This window comes from Mus caroli, unplaced genomic scaffold (genome assembly GCF_978045245.1).
Source record: "Mus caroli unplaced genomic scaffold, Mus_caroli_1 scaffold_44, whole genome shotgun sequence".
In the NCBI taxonomy this organism is placed as follows: Eukaryota; Metazoa; Chordata; class Mammalia; order Rodentia; family Muridae; genus Mus; species Mus caroli.
The window spans coordinates 862,973-877,640 of NW_028227299.1; the positions used below are offsets into that span (position 1 = coordinate 862,973).

Consider the following 14,668-nt stretch of genomic DNA (forward strand, 5'->3'; position numbering starts at 1 on the left):
CAAAGTGAGTTCCAGGACAGCCAAGGCTACACAGAGAAACCCTTTCTCGAAAAAAACAAAAAACAAACAAACAAACAAACAAACAAAAAGATTATGGATCCACTTTGAATACTTTTGGACAGAGTGAGGGACACAGTTTTTAGTTTTTAGTTTTGTTCTTTGACATATAAACACCCAATTTTTTGCCAGCACCATTTATATTTCCTCTTTAGTTTGTTTACTTTCCTGTTTGGGGTTTTGGGTTTTTGGGACAGGCTATGTAGCCAAGAATGATCTTGAATCCCTTTTTCTCTTACCTCTACCTCCCAAAGTACTGGGATTATCCTCATCAACATTTCTGGTTTTATTACCATTTCTTGAAGACATTTTCTTGTTCATCAATGAATATTTTTAACAGCAATGTGAAAACAAAATGGCTGTAGCTGTGTGGGTTCACCTCTGCATCCTTTATTCTGTTCATGGATTTTCTTTTTTGTGTCAGCATGTGACTGTTACTATAGCTCTCTACTGGATTTGTTGTTGTTGTGGTGGTTGTTTTTTTCTTTGTGGAGACAGGGTTTCTCTGTGTAGCCTTGATTGTCCTGGAAATCACTCTGTAGACCAGGCTGGCCTTGGACTCAGAAATCCACTGGCATCTAACTCCAAGGCACCACCCCTGCCTATCATATTAGTGGAAATTTAAATTGAGTATTGTGATCCGTCTATGCATTTTCCTTCTGTTTAGGATTGCTTTTGGAAAATCAGAGGTCTTTGATATTTAAATATGAATTTTTATTTTTTCTTTTTCTAGTTCTGTGAAGAATGGCATTGGAATTTTTGATAAGGATTATATTAACCTTGCAGACACTTTCTGGCAAAAGTGCCATTTTCACAATCTTAATCTGCTAATCTAAGAAGTGGGAAATGTTCCCATTTTCATGTGTTTGGTTTCTTTTTACAATGTTTTTCAGTTTTCATCACCTTGGATAGATTTATTCTTAGGTATTTTATTTTTAAGACTGGATGGTTAGGTATTCACAATGCAGCCCAGATTGGCTTCCAAGGCACAGCTGTTTTCCATGTATTAGCTTTCTGAATGCTGCAATTATCACAGCACAATATGCCACACCCAGGTCTTCCTTTAACTTTAAGAATCTTCAATGAGTGGAGTTTTCCCCTCCTGATTAACTTGTCCTTTATCATAATATATTTTTATATTATGATTATATTTTTTTATTATATTATTGGTATAGAAAAAACACTAGTTCTTATATCCTGACTATACATTCTATTATTTAGTTGAATTTATACATCTGATCTAAGAGCTTTCTAGAAGGTCTCTAGGGGTTTTCCTGTCAGATTATGCTATTTATTACTAAAATTATGTGACTTCAAATTTCTCTATTTGAATCACTTTTATTACTTTTTTGCCTTGCTCTCTAGGCAAAATTCTAATCACTGTATTAAATACAAGTACATGACCTTGTTTCTTGATTTTAGAAGGAATGTTTTCAGTTTTCCACAATTTATTGTAATTGGCAATAGGTTAGTTACATATAGCCTGTAAGGAGATTTTATATAGTTTATTATATTACATTTACATATTATAGTAACATTATCAATCATAACATTAATTATATTATTACTATATTTAAACCACATGTAATCATATTATCAGTAAATTATTAAATAAATATTATTAATATATAACGTATAATATATAAATATATTGTAATTTATATGATTTAATATAATTGGCTATAGGTTTGTTACATATATCCTACATGGACATTTTTATATGGTTTATTTTAATATACTCATATATTATAATTATATTATTACTATATCATATTATTATAATGTTACTATAATACATTATAACCACACATTATAATTGTATGATCCATTAATTATTAAGTATACATTATTAATATATTAACATATTAATATATTGTGATTTATATGATTTATGATTATTGACTATAGGTTTGTTACATATAGCATATATGGAGATTTTTATATGGTTTATCATAATATATTTCTAGATTATAATTATACTATTTATATTATTAATATATTATATTCTAATAATCTTATTCTAACATTATAATACAATTATTCATAAATTATAATTATGTTATCAATACATCATTATTAATTATATAGTATAAATATATAGATATAATATATACATATAATACAGTTTATATTAATTATTATTATCGTTTTCCTACATATAGCCTATATGGAGATTTTTATATGGTTTACCATAACATATTCCTATATTATAAGTATGTTGTTAATTATATTGTTAATATAATAATATATTCTCAATGAATTATTAATTAAGCATTATTAATATATTAATATAATATATAAGTGTATATTATAATTTATATGATTTATTATAATTGGATCTATGTTTGCTGAATATATCCTATATGGAGTTGTTTATGTGGATTTCTCTTTTTTCTATCCATTTTTTTCCAGAGTTCCTACCAAGAAGGGATGTTGAACTTCAAAAAGAACTTTACTTCAGCTATTGAGATAATCACGTGATTTCTGTTCCTGTTATATTTGCTCTAGAAGTATGTTGATTGGAATACTTAAGTTAAAGTCAACTTGACCATGGGTAGGGTCTTTTTAATGTGTTCTAAAATTTGATTATTAAGTATTTTCTAGATTATTTTTGCCTTTGTGTTTATCAGGAAAAATGGTCTAGTTTTTGTTGTATCCTCTGATTTTTGGAATCATAGTAATACCAGCTTTATAAAATGTATTTGGTAGTGCTTCTTTTTTTTTTCCTAGTTTTTGGAAATAGTTTGGGAATTATTGCTCTTAGTTCCTTAATGGTTTAAGATATTGATAGTGAATCCATCTGACCTTGGGCTTACACACATTCATACAAACCACACACACACACACACACACACACACACACACACATATACTCACAAACACACACACAGAAACCTCACACATATGAACGCACACAATTATATCATATATATAATATACAACATATATTCAATATATATCATTATATGTTTGTTAACCTATTTAATATTCAAAATGTATATAATATATAACATATTATATATGCATATATATGGATGTGTGTGTATGCATATATTTGAACACTTTTTGTTTAACATAAGCACTCATAGTTGCCAATGATCATCTTGTTTTTATGTCTTAGGTTCGAAACATAAGTGCTTGCATTTTCATTTGGATCTTAGGGTTTTTACATTTTTTCCCAATTTCTTTAAAACTAGGCAGATAATTCAAGTACATGTTCAATGCCAGTATAATATTATAGTATTTTGAGAAGAGTTGAGGAGCACTGTTGAAGTCTACATGGGAAGAGTTATCAGGAAACTTTACTTTTGAGTTTTATTTTACAACTAGCTGCTGTCTTTTTATTTTTTCTTTGATACTGAATGAAAACAAAACAAAACAAAACAAAACAAAACAAAACAAAACAAAACAAAACAAAAAAAGAATTACAAGGAGGGTATGACTGCTCCTAATTAGTTGAGAGACCTAACAGAGACAGATAGGGTGTTAGTATTGAGCCCTGGCCGGCCTGGGACTCACTATACATATCAGGCTAGTCTCCAAGTCATGGAGACTTTCCTGCCTCTGCCCCCTGAGTGCTGAAATTATTCTGTCTTAGTACATTTTACTGGTTATACTGTCAGTCATTGTGGTTCCAATGTCTTATTCAAATTTTAAGGAAGACATTTATGCTCCATACAGTATTGTGTGGTTTCCCTGCCTTTGCTTGACCTCAATAACCCTGACCTAATCAGGACACAGGGACCTAGAACCTTTCCACACTGACCCTTAAAATCCAGTTTTCTTAAGCTGTGTATACAAAAGGTGCCTCCTGAAGGTGACATATGGTCAATTGGAGCTTCAAAAGGTAGATGTGGCTAAGGAGTATGAAACTTGTATTGAAGCCAGTGTGAGGAAGAATGCAACTCCTTTGTATCTGTCAGCATTGGAACACAGCAGTGAATCTTAGACTCTCATGTCAGGGACAGAGATTCCAGAGAGAGAAATCTAGCTCCTTCCAGAGTTACTCAAAGTAAGCACAAAGTGGAGAAATTTGTGTGTTGGTGGTGGTCGGGGGAGGGGGATTATCTATGAGCTGCTAGAGATACCCTCATCTGACTCTTGCAGGCTCAAATGATAGATGCTGGCTAACCCCACCCCTGAAGTGTCAGTAAGACTTGCCATAGGCAACAAGCAGCCAGATTCTTTGCATTATTAAACAGGTCTGTGGGAGAAAGGAGGCAGCTTTCTGAGAAGGGATTCTTTTCTGATGATCTGTTAGGCCAGCACCATGAGGCCATTGATGCATGGAGAGATTTGACAAAGGGAGACAGCAGATCAGTCAAGTCTAGGAGCAAGGGAGAGAAGATGTTCATTCTTGGTAGCCCCAGTTCATGAAGTACCTAAGTATAAGGTGAGGTGAATGATTCTGAATAGGTCTTTGAAAGTTCCTGTGAATGGGGGAGGCAGGAGAAAGGATGTGCAATAGAGAGTGCCAGTTGGCATAATTGAAGATTGGATATTCACTTGAAGGATGGAGACCCGGTGGATGGGACCTAGGAGCCAGGGACAGGCTGCAACCTGCCTGGGAAGGCATTGTTTGCTTTGTGTTATAATGAGAGGGTTCATAGGACTTGAAGTCAGGCAGTTTCATGGTAAAAACAATGGTGAGAGTTATAATGAGCACTAGGTTTCAGATGTGTGTGGTAGGAGGTAAAAGCACTCACTTTGCAATCTTGTGTACCTAGTTCCATCCTAAAAAACCTTGGTAGTGGGAAGGAATCTCAGACTCCCAAAAGCCACCCTCTAGTCATCCCATGCACCACAACCCACTTGTACAGCCATATTCTCACATATTCCTCATACATACAATGTAATAATAATAATAATGTTATTACTATTTTTATTATTAATAGTAATAATAGCAATTACTCTAATAATAGTAATTATAATAATTAAATCATTATGTTGAGGATACTAGAGATGAGAAATAAGGTTTTGCAGCTTGGTATGAGATGTTCATGTTGACCAAATAAGAGTACCTATTAATGTGTGATCTAATTAATCAAGTAGCCTTTGACCTAGGATCACAGGGAGGAGGGATTCTGGCCACTACACAGCTGGGACAGAGCTTACCTACAGATTTCTTTGCTTAGGGTCTCAGAAATCTGGAAAGTCAAACACCTATCTTATAAATGTTTAATAAGGTACTTATTTTACAACAACAAAATTACTAATCTGTTCTCCCAGAGCTTTGAGACACTTCACCCCAATTTCTCTTTGTAATGCTTTGCTTAGTCTTACCAAGTAAACCATGACTGTACTAAGTAAGCTTGTAGATGATTTCAGCCTTGTCTACATTTAAGTGTTTATATGTAAACATTTATATGTTTCTCAAATTTCAACATGGATATGTACCACATGCTCATCTCTTGGGTGATACAAACCCAGAGGGCTTCATTTGGAAGCCTAGATATCTAGATCAAGGAAAGTAGAATCTTCTAAGGGTTCCATAGAGGCTTTTCCTCTTCCATGTGCCTGGATACTATAATCCTTTCAGGCTCCTTTTAGATAGGCACATAGGTGTTTCTGAGTCACCAATGCACAGGCTAGGTATCTCTTCACTTTTGCAAGGAAATGTTAGAGGGGAAATGGGGTTGAGGTCATTTTCATGGCCAGTCTTTTAGAGAAGAGGTCAAGAAAAGAAACTGCTTTAGGAAAGGGAAGCGGGAAGGAAGGAAAAGAGGCACTGAGGGGGAAAGGGAAAAAGGGTAGAAGGGCAGAAGTTGAAATCCAGCCAGAGAAAGAAGCTCTCCAATGCCACAGTAGGCACAAGCCCTGAAAGCTGGGGAGACCAGTCTTTGAGAACTTTCAATGAATTCAGTGACTCTAAGATTTTTTTTTTACCTCACCCCTCATCACACCAAAGGGAAAGAACAATACTTCTGTCTAGCTCCTAAGTTCCAGTGGGAGATAAGCACACAGATGTGTGAGGGATGTTTAGACTAGGCCCTGTCTCCAGATGTGGAGTGAACAGAGAATGGATCTCACAATAGGAACTCCTGAGATATTTTTTATGACATTCATCTCTTCGTATAGTGTTTTTTTTTTCTTTCCTTCGAGTAAAACTATTATGAAGGTTATAGCAAAGACAAAGTGGTAGAGGTGGGCATGAGGTCATTCCACTTAGTGGGTGTGACAAGATCAAGAGAGGAAGAGTTGTCTGCAAAGGTTACTAATGGACACTCAAAGCTGGAGGGCTTTCTCAGGGAAACTGTAGCTGTTCCCCTTTTGGGGAAACACGTGAATACCATTATTGTGTGAGGAGTGGGATTAGATGCCTGCACCTCTTTTAAAGTTTTAATGATCATATCTTATTAATTGTGTATGGATGTTTTATGTTCCTGTACGCATGACGGACTATGTACACTACATGCATGCCTGGTATCTGGAGAGGATAAAAGAGTTTGTTGGATCCCCTAGAACTTGATTACAAATGGTTGTTGGCACTGTGTGGGTGTTGAGAATGAAAGCTGGGCCCTATTGTTCTAGTCTGCAGAAGGATAGGTGTTCCTAGCTGCAGTTCATGGGACTGCTCAGAACATGGCTGCCTAACAGCAGGGAACATTCTGCAGGGATCCTTGCGGCTAGGAATAAAAACTTCCAGCTTCCACTAATTCCAAGTTCAGTAGCCACACGGGCCAGTGGCTAACCTACTAGAACGCACAGGTCCAAAGAGTCTGCAAAAAGGGTTTGTGGGCATGCTTTGTATAACTTTTGGCATCTCGGGGCAGAGTTGGATGTGTACACTTATGTTTTGGTGAAGAGTCCATGTCTCGCATCAGATTCTGAAAGCTGAAAGGACAGGAACTTTAGTTATCACTCCCATGTCTCCTTTCTCACGGTGGCCTCCTCTCTGCTGCAGGTGTCATTCCTGTTGAAGGCCCAAGGAAACACCTGAGACCTGAGGACCCAGGACCAAGAAAGAGCCGTCCAGTGGGAAAAATGGCAGCAACCGTTAACTCTGCCCCACAGGGCTCCTCTACTCAGCCTTGGTAATATGGCAGCCTGTGAAGCCTTCGTCCAGCGCTTCAGGTAGTTCCAGTATGATGAAGCTGATGGGCCTCACGGGGCCTTCTGCTAATTCTGGGAACTTTGTTTCCAGTGGCTGAATCCTCAGACACACTCTGTGGAGCAGATCCTGACACTGCTCCTGTTGGAGCAGTTCCTGTATATTCTGCCCAATGCAAAGACCAAGACCCAGAAGTTCAGCCCGGAAATTAGACAAAGACTTATCACCCTGATAGAAGACCTCAAGAGAGATCACAAAAGGCCAGGATACAAGGTGAAGATTGGTTGTGGTTGTTTGTTCTCAGTCCAGAAATGGAGGCAGGAAGCTGGGTCAGGATGAGCCATTCTGTCTCTGTGTCATTCCACAGCCACTAGCCTTCCCCAGAGCCCCTTTAAACATTCTCTTCTGCTGGATTCAGCAATGAGGTCACAGAGTCTCCACGGTTCCTGACTCCATGCCCACACTCCAACACACAAAATGGCAATGCCTCATTTATTATCAGTAAATGAATTTCTGGAGCAGCATCAGTTACTACAATTATCACTGTAGTGATGAATGGCCTGAGATATGTATTGCTTGGATCTTTACAGAACAGTTTGAAAAGGCAATGCCAGATAGTCTAGAAAACATATAAAAGGAGGGAACTGGAACATAGTTTATTATAAACTATTATTGCTTCTCTATATATGTGCTTGGACATTGTTTTACCTGAAGACACTTCAAATTGTCTTCCATGAAATGGATCCATGCCTATATCTCTGATTACTCACTGTGGTAGAACAGTTAGAAGTAAACATAAAAATTTCCTGTGCTATATACTCTTTCTGTTGGTCATGTGTTATCCTTAAGTGGATAGATGCTTTTACCTCCCTGTAACTACTAACCAGCAGCAAAGCAATGAGCTTTGGTTAGGGTAAATAAGGACAACAAACGCGATCCCTCCTGTTAAGTATCCATAGAACATCTAAGTCACAGGAAAATATGTAACAGTATCTGGTTCTTCCTAGGTTTTCCTGATCTGCATGATGAATATAGGGTGTGTGTGTAGATGTCTGAATTTGTGAGAGCTTAGGAAGAGCTTTGCATCATGAGTGATACACATCACTGGCCCATTTGAAATTCCAATAGCAGTTCCCATTAGCATACCCAAAAATCCTCAGAAGGAAGGCAGTATTGCTTTATGCTCAAAACCACTTCTCAAAGCCTCTGTTCAGGAAAGGCCTGGATGTACACTGGGCAGTGTCTGTGGGAGAGCAGCCAGCTGAGATTCATGACCTCAGCACAAAACAGGTGCTGCTTTGCAGTTGCTTCAGGGTCAGGGCAGTTGACTGAATGGACAGGACTCTGCCAAAGGACTCTGCCTCCTGAAGGTAGCATGACTGAATGCTTTTGCTTTCTTTCTGTATTCCTGGTTTTGTTGAAAATAGAAGATGTCATCTTCAAGGGTCTAGACACTTCATGACCTCCCCTGGCTCTTGAGTAATTGAAATGTGGCCATGTAGGTATAAATCTGTTGTGAGTATGGAATGTGTTTGACCCCACTGTCTCCTTTATGTGTGTTGTCTGTAGTTGTTACTGGAAAGCTAAAAGCTCCTCCCATTGCTCCTGGCCAATGATGTACATCCTGTGAGGTAAAAGGAGCTGCATTTCAGTGGGATGATGGGTTCTGAAATTTTCTTCAGATCAACATGTGTGACATACTCCTGGAAGAACTGATGTAGATGGGTATGTTTGTCACACAATCCAAAACACCTGTGGGTCCACCCAAACTTCAGATAATAGAACCTGTCCAGGAGATCTCTGAGATCCCAGCACAAGGGCCACGGCAAAGCAGTTTCCATGGTCCTGGCCAAAGCCAGACCTTTCTGAATATTGGTAAGGCAATCTCCTACCCCTCCTGCTCTTCACTTCTGTTTCAAAGCTCATGTTCTATGATAGAGTTGGGACAAGTTGGCATTATCAGTTCTCTAAACATAATAGACATGGTCAAATGTCCTCTCAAGTTACCTTCCAGCCTGTATTCTCCAGTCATCAATTATGCTGGTGCTAGTTTTTGCTTCCCTCAGCAACTACTTTGGTTATCCACCAACAGTTGGATGTCAGCCTTGTGATCTGGATGTCCTCACTCCCTTGGTAGGCAGACAGAAGGAGGCAGTGTGACAATCCATGGAAAGATATTCAATAAGTACCAAGTTCTCTCAGCATCAAGTGATGGTGTTTCATTCAATGTAAAGGAGTAGAGGGTGGGAATGAAGGCAAGGATAGCATTGGTTAGTGGTTTTAGCTAGCATGGGCTGTGAGCAGAGAATCTGAACAGAAAAATGGAGGAGGATCTTAGGAATAGGACTCTGGTTACCCAGGATGTGGAGGTTATTTGTACATGTCACATGCTGTTGAATGTCATTGAAGATGATATTAGAATAATCAAGATTGTTGCCTAATTAGGATAGACATTGGAATACCATCCATCACAACTCACATGCCATGTCAAGCAGTACAAATGGCCAGTACTTAAAAATGAGGAGGGAATACCAGTTGTCTGCTGAGACTCTGAAACTGCAGGAGAACAGGGAGTAAGGCCCTAGGATCCAAGGGCTGGGATACTGTGATACTTTACCTTCTGGTCCTTAGGTTGGTAGGCAGAAGCAATGACTGGTAGTTATTTGTGTTGTTGAAATCAAAATGTGCAGATAATCTGGCTTGGGTACAAAACCAATGCAATAACCACATGTTTTCTATGCATCATTCTAGTATATATTTTTCCAACTTTGCTATCTCTTCATTTCTGTCTCTCTGTCTCTGTCTCTTTCTCTCTCTCCCTCTCTCTCTCTCCCTCTCCAACACCCTCTTTTATACACACACACACACACACACACACACACATACACACACAAACATTTTTGCAGGCAGCAGGAGAGCTCCTGCTCCTTTGAAAAGACTAGAAAGGTTTTCTGGGTGATTTGGTTTCTGCCTAAGGGTTTCCTCTCCTCTTTTAGCTCATCAACTTTAAACCTAGATAGAGTCTCACTACTTCCATGGAAAGCAGATGAGCTGAGAATACCTTTTAAGGAAGCATAGCAGGCCCCTCCCATTATTCAGTACTTATTCTTAAAATTGTAAGGCTAAAGCAGATAACATTGGTCAGAGGCTCCTGGTGAAGTAGCCCTAACTGAGGGGGAAATAGATGGTGAGAATTCTTATGTCCAAAACAACGGCTGGAAAAAATGAGTCACCGTGATGTGGGGTTTCAAATTGCCCTTCCTCTTCTGTCTAGCACATAATAGCAGAGTCCTACCAGAGTTTGTTCTCTGACATGGTAAGATAGACACAAGATGAGAGCCTGCTGGATTCTATACACATAGAACAATTACCAGGCCCTGGAAAGTAGAAAAGGATTCAGTGGAACCAAGGATAGAAAGGACAGAGAACAGTAGACTTCTTCAAGGAGGGGAGGTCAGTGGTGCTACTTGAGAACTTCCAGCCCAAGATGGAAGCCATTTAGTGTTCTCTTCATTTACATTTCTTCTCTCAGCTTTTGATGTTGGGAGGAGAAAATGGTGAATTTATATCAGCAAAGAAAAGAGTAAGTACACACACTCACATACACACACACACACACACACACATTAATTAATTAATTTCTGAATCACTTTCTGAATTCCATTTATCCAAAGAATATGAACAGCTGGAACTTCCTGGTAAAGAGCCCCCCAGTACAGCTGCTGGTTGACTCCAGTACCCGAGGAAACCCAGATTTTCTCCCAACAGGAGATGCCTAGGATTTCCTGGGATGCACAGCCCTCCAGCTCTAGAACCTCCTCCACTGGCTCTAGGGTTCATCCCCGCAAGAAACCCAACTCTGTTGCTCAGATAGCACTGTGTTTTGCTCACCAGGAGCAATATAGCATTTACTTGAAAACCAAAAGAAAAAACCTAGGGTAGCACTAGGGGGCCCTAGAGATAGGACAGGGTCAGACACCTCTGGGCAGCAGCTCCTTAGCCAGGAAGAGGACACCTATGAGAATGCTGTAGGTAGTGATCCATCTACTGAGGTGACATCCCCTAGCACACAGATTATTTTGATGGTGAAAAACAGCAGTTTAGGCTGTGTAAGAAGGAGTTTATGTTTCATTTGGGCCTGAGAGAAACTGTGACAAATCAGAAGGACTGAAAACCTTACCAGTGCACCTTCTTTGGGAAATTCTTTAGGCGGCAGTCACAAGTCAGTGCACACCTTGTAAGACATACCAAAGACAGACCATTCACATGTGAACAATGTCAGAAAACTTACAAACACAAATGTAGCCTGCTGAAACACTTAAAATTCCACACAAGGAATTTTGAAAGCAAGAGAAGCCAGGCTTCTCAGTGCCTGCCAACTTTACAACAGAATCCCCTCAGGACTGTGTTGATGGAAACACGTCCTAAAAAGTGATGCTGTCTCCTAAGAGCTACCCCTGCAAAGACAGTCTTGGAGGATAGAGCTGTTAGTTTCAGAGTGGGGTTTTGCTTTTATCCACATGCAAAACCCACCTTTCATGGCAATACCAATGCTAGAATATTCACCAATTCTTTATGGCTCTAAATGTAATTTTTCTGTGCATGGTAAGAACTTGTTCAATCTTTAATATGAATATTGTTTCCTAATGGGCAGCAGCTGCTTCTCAGATACTCTGAGCATGAAATGTAGATTATATACACTGTTCATAACTTAAATGGAACACTGCTAACATGGAAGTCTGATCCTGTAGTACTTTGTCAATAGGTATGCATGTCCAAACTTCCTTACTGTTGGGAATCATGTTCAAGGCTAGTGTTGTTTTCATTTTGATAGTTAGGACAGGGGAACAATCTTAGATACTCTATATACCTAGGCAGCATCTCTTGCTCAGGTATGTTGTTTTTGTTTTGCTTTTCCTTTTCTGGTGCTAGGGAGTGAATCTAGGCCACGGAACTTTCAAATCAAACACTACCACAGACCTACATCTCTAGATCAGGTTGGATTTTTTTTCCAAAGCTATGGAGAGAATCTTTAGCCTTGAACTTGCAAATTGTGGAAAGCCGTGCAGCGAGCAGCGAGCAATCACTGTGGAGAGCCGTGCACGTGCCGCTAGCAATCACCATTATAAGATGGCGCTAGCCTCCACTGTGACAAACTAGTAAACAAGCCTTGTGCGCAAGTGCGAGAGTGAACTCACTCCTAGTCACTGCCCATTCTCAGGGTGTAATAGTGGTGTGATGAGCGAGCAACGAATCAAGAGCTGTCACGCCACTACAGGTGCTGAAACGTCATGGCTGAGTGCTATATAAGGGACTCCATTTTCTGGGGTCGGGATCTTCCTGAGAAGTAAGCAATAAAGCTTTGCCACAGAAGATTCTGGTTGCCTGAGTGTGTTCTTGCCGGCGGGGACAAAAGCTCGGGATACGTGGCGCCAAAGACCCGGGGACTTTATACCATCACACATGCGCAAGGAAGATCCCTCGTTCGCGGGGCGGAACCAGAACTGCGGGACACTACAGCTCTGCAAGGTAAGTATAGTCTTGAAATTTCTCCAGAGTTAGATGCTCTTTTGATTGTTTGCACGGTGATTGCACTTTCCCTTTTGGTTTTGTTTTGCTTCCACCGCTGGAACTGCTGACTGGTTCCCAGTCGCAGTCAGGCTCGGACAGCACCTGGACAGTGCCTGGACAGCGATTAGTTTCAGTCACAGTCATGACTGGATAGCGGCAGTATGGGAATTTCTCACTCTGTAGTAGTGGTGTTAAGGTCGGTCCTGAAGCAGTGTGGCCTAAAAATCGCCACTAAGAGTATAGAGGCATTTGTCAGGGAGGTAGACCGTGTGGCACCATGGTATGCTTGCTCAGGTTCGTTAACTGTCACTTCTTGGGACAAACTGAAAGGAGATCTAGTTAGGGAACAGCAGAACGGCAAACTTAAGCAGGGATCATGCCGTTATGGAAATTGGTGAGATCGTGCTTAACAGATGAGGATTGTGAGCAGATGGTAGAAGCAGGGCAGAAGATTTTGGACGAAATTCAAGACAGTCTATCAGAGGCAGAGTGGGGAGAGAGATTGAAAGTTGGGATGAAACAAGGTGCACCGAAGAATTTAGGCCTTTCCACGGGCCTTGAGCCCAAGGAAAAGAGATATAAAGGAAAGAATGCCTTGGGAGAGATTAGAAAAAGGGATGGAAAGGGAGAGAAGAAGAGAGAAAGAACTGGAGAGGCACATAAGGAAAGGAGCCTCTACCCGCCATTAGATGAGTTTAAGGCACTAGCTGTCAGTAGCTCAGAATTGGATAAGAAACTTAGCTCCTCTGAGGAGACAGACTTAGAGGAAGAAAGATACCAGCTAGATGAAAGACGAGCTAATCAGTCACAGAATAACATAAAGAAAGCAAAAGTAGCTAGAGACAAATGTCAAATCACTATGCGATCTTCAGATCTGCAACCTCTGGGTCCTAGTACACCTCCGCCCTACGTGCAGAGGTATCAATCAGACTCATTCATTTCAAAAGAGGAACAGAGAAAAGTGCAGCAAGCAAACCCAGTTTTTGAAGGCGCAGAGGGCGGATGCGTTCATGCCCCAGTGGAGTATATACAGATTAAAGAATTAGCAGAGTCAGTTCGTAACTATGGAGTCAATGCCAACTTTACTGTAGCCCAAGTCGAAAGGCTTGCGACTCTGGCAATGACCCTCTGCGATTGGATGACCGTAGTAAAAGCCGCATCTCCTAACATGGGAATGTATTTAGAATGGAAAGCTTTGTGGCAAGACTCCTGCCAAGCACAGGCAAGGGCCAATGCCAATGTTGAAGGGGACCAAGGAACATGGACTTTTGAGTTGCTTACAGGTCAGGGACAACACGCTAATAACCAGACAAATTACCATTGGGGAGCTTATGCTCAGATCTCAGCTGCTGCAGTTAAGGCATGGAAGGCACTCTCTAAGAAGGGAGAGGCAAGTGGGCATTTGACCAAGATCACCCAGGGCGCACAGGAGTCATTCTCAGATTTTGTGGCTAGAATGACAGAAGTGGCAGGGAGAATTTTTGGGGACCCAGAGACAGCTATGCCTTTAATTGAACAGTTGATGTATGAACAGGCTACCCAGGAATGCAGGGCAGCTATTACACCTAGAAAGAGCAAGGGACTGCAGGATTGGTTGAAGGTTTGCCATGAGCTTGGAGGGCCACTCACTAATGCAGGTTTAGCAGCTGCCATTCTACAAGGGCAAAAACGCCCTGACATGGCTGAGCTCAAACTCTGCTATAATTGTGGCAAACCGGGACACTTAAAAAAGGACTGTAGAGCCCTTGTCAAAATGAGAGCACCAGGACTGTGTACTAAGTGTGGAAAAGGATATCATTGGGCTAGAGATTGTCGTTCAGTCAGGGACATTCGAGGCAGGCCCCTGCAGCCAGGATTCCCTCAAGCAGTAGATAATGAGACCATTCCAAAAAACCAGTACAGGGCCCTCAGGTCTCAGGGCCCGAAAACATATGGGACCTCGACAGGCAAAAGGTGGACCCCACAGTCCGCAGGGCAACAGAAGGATCA

General features: G+C 40.4%; 1 pseudogene; it reads left to right on the forward strand.

Moving 5' to 3' along the window:
• The first annotated feature begins 8,796 nt into the window (after positions 1-8,796).
• On the forward strand, positions 8,797-11,543 carry LOC146999733 (uncharacterized; annotated as a pseudogene).
• The last annotated feature ends 3,125 nt before the right edge of the window (positions 11,544-14,668 follow it).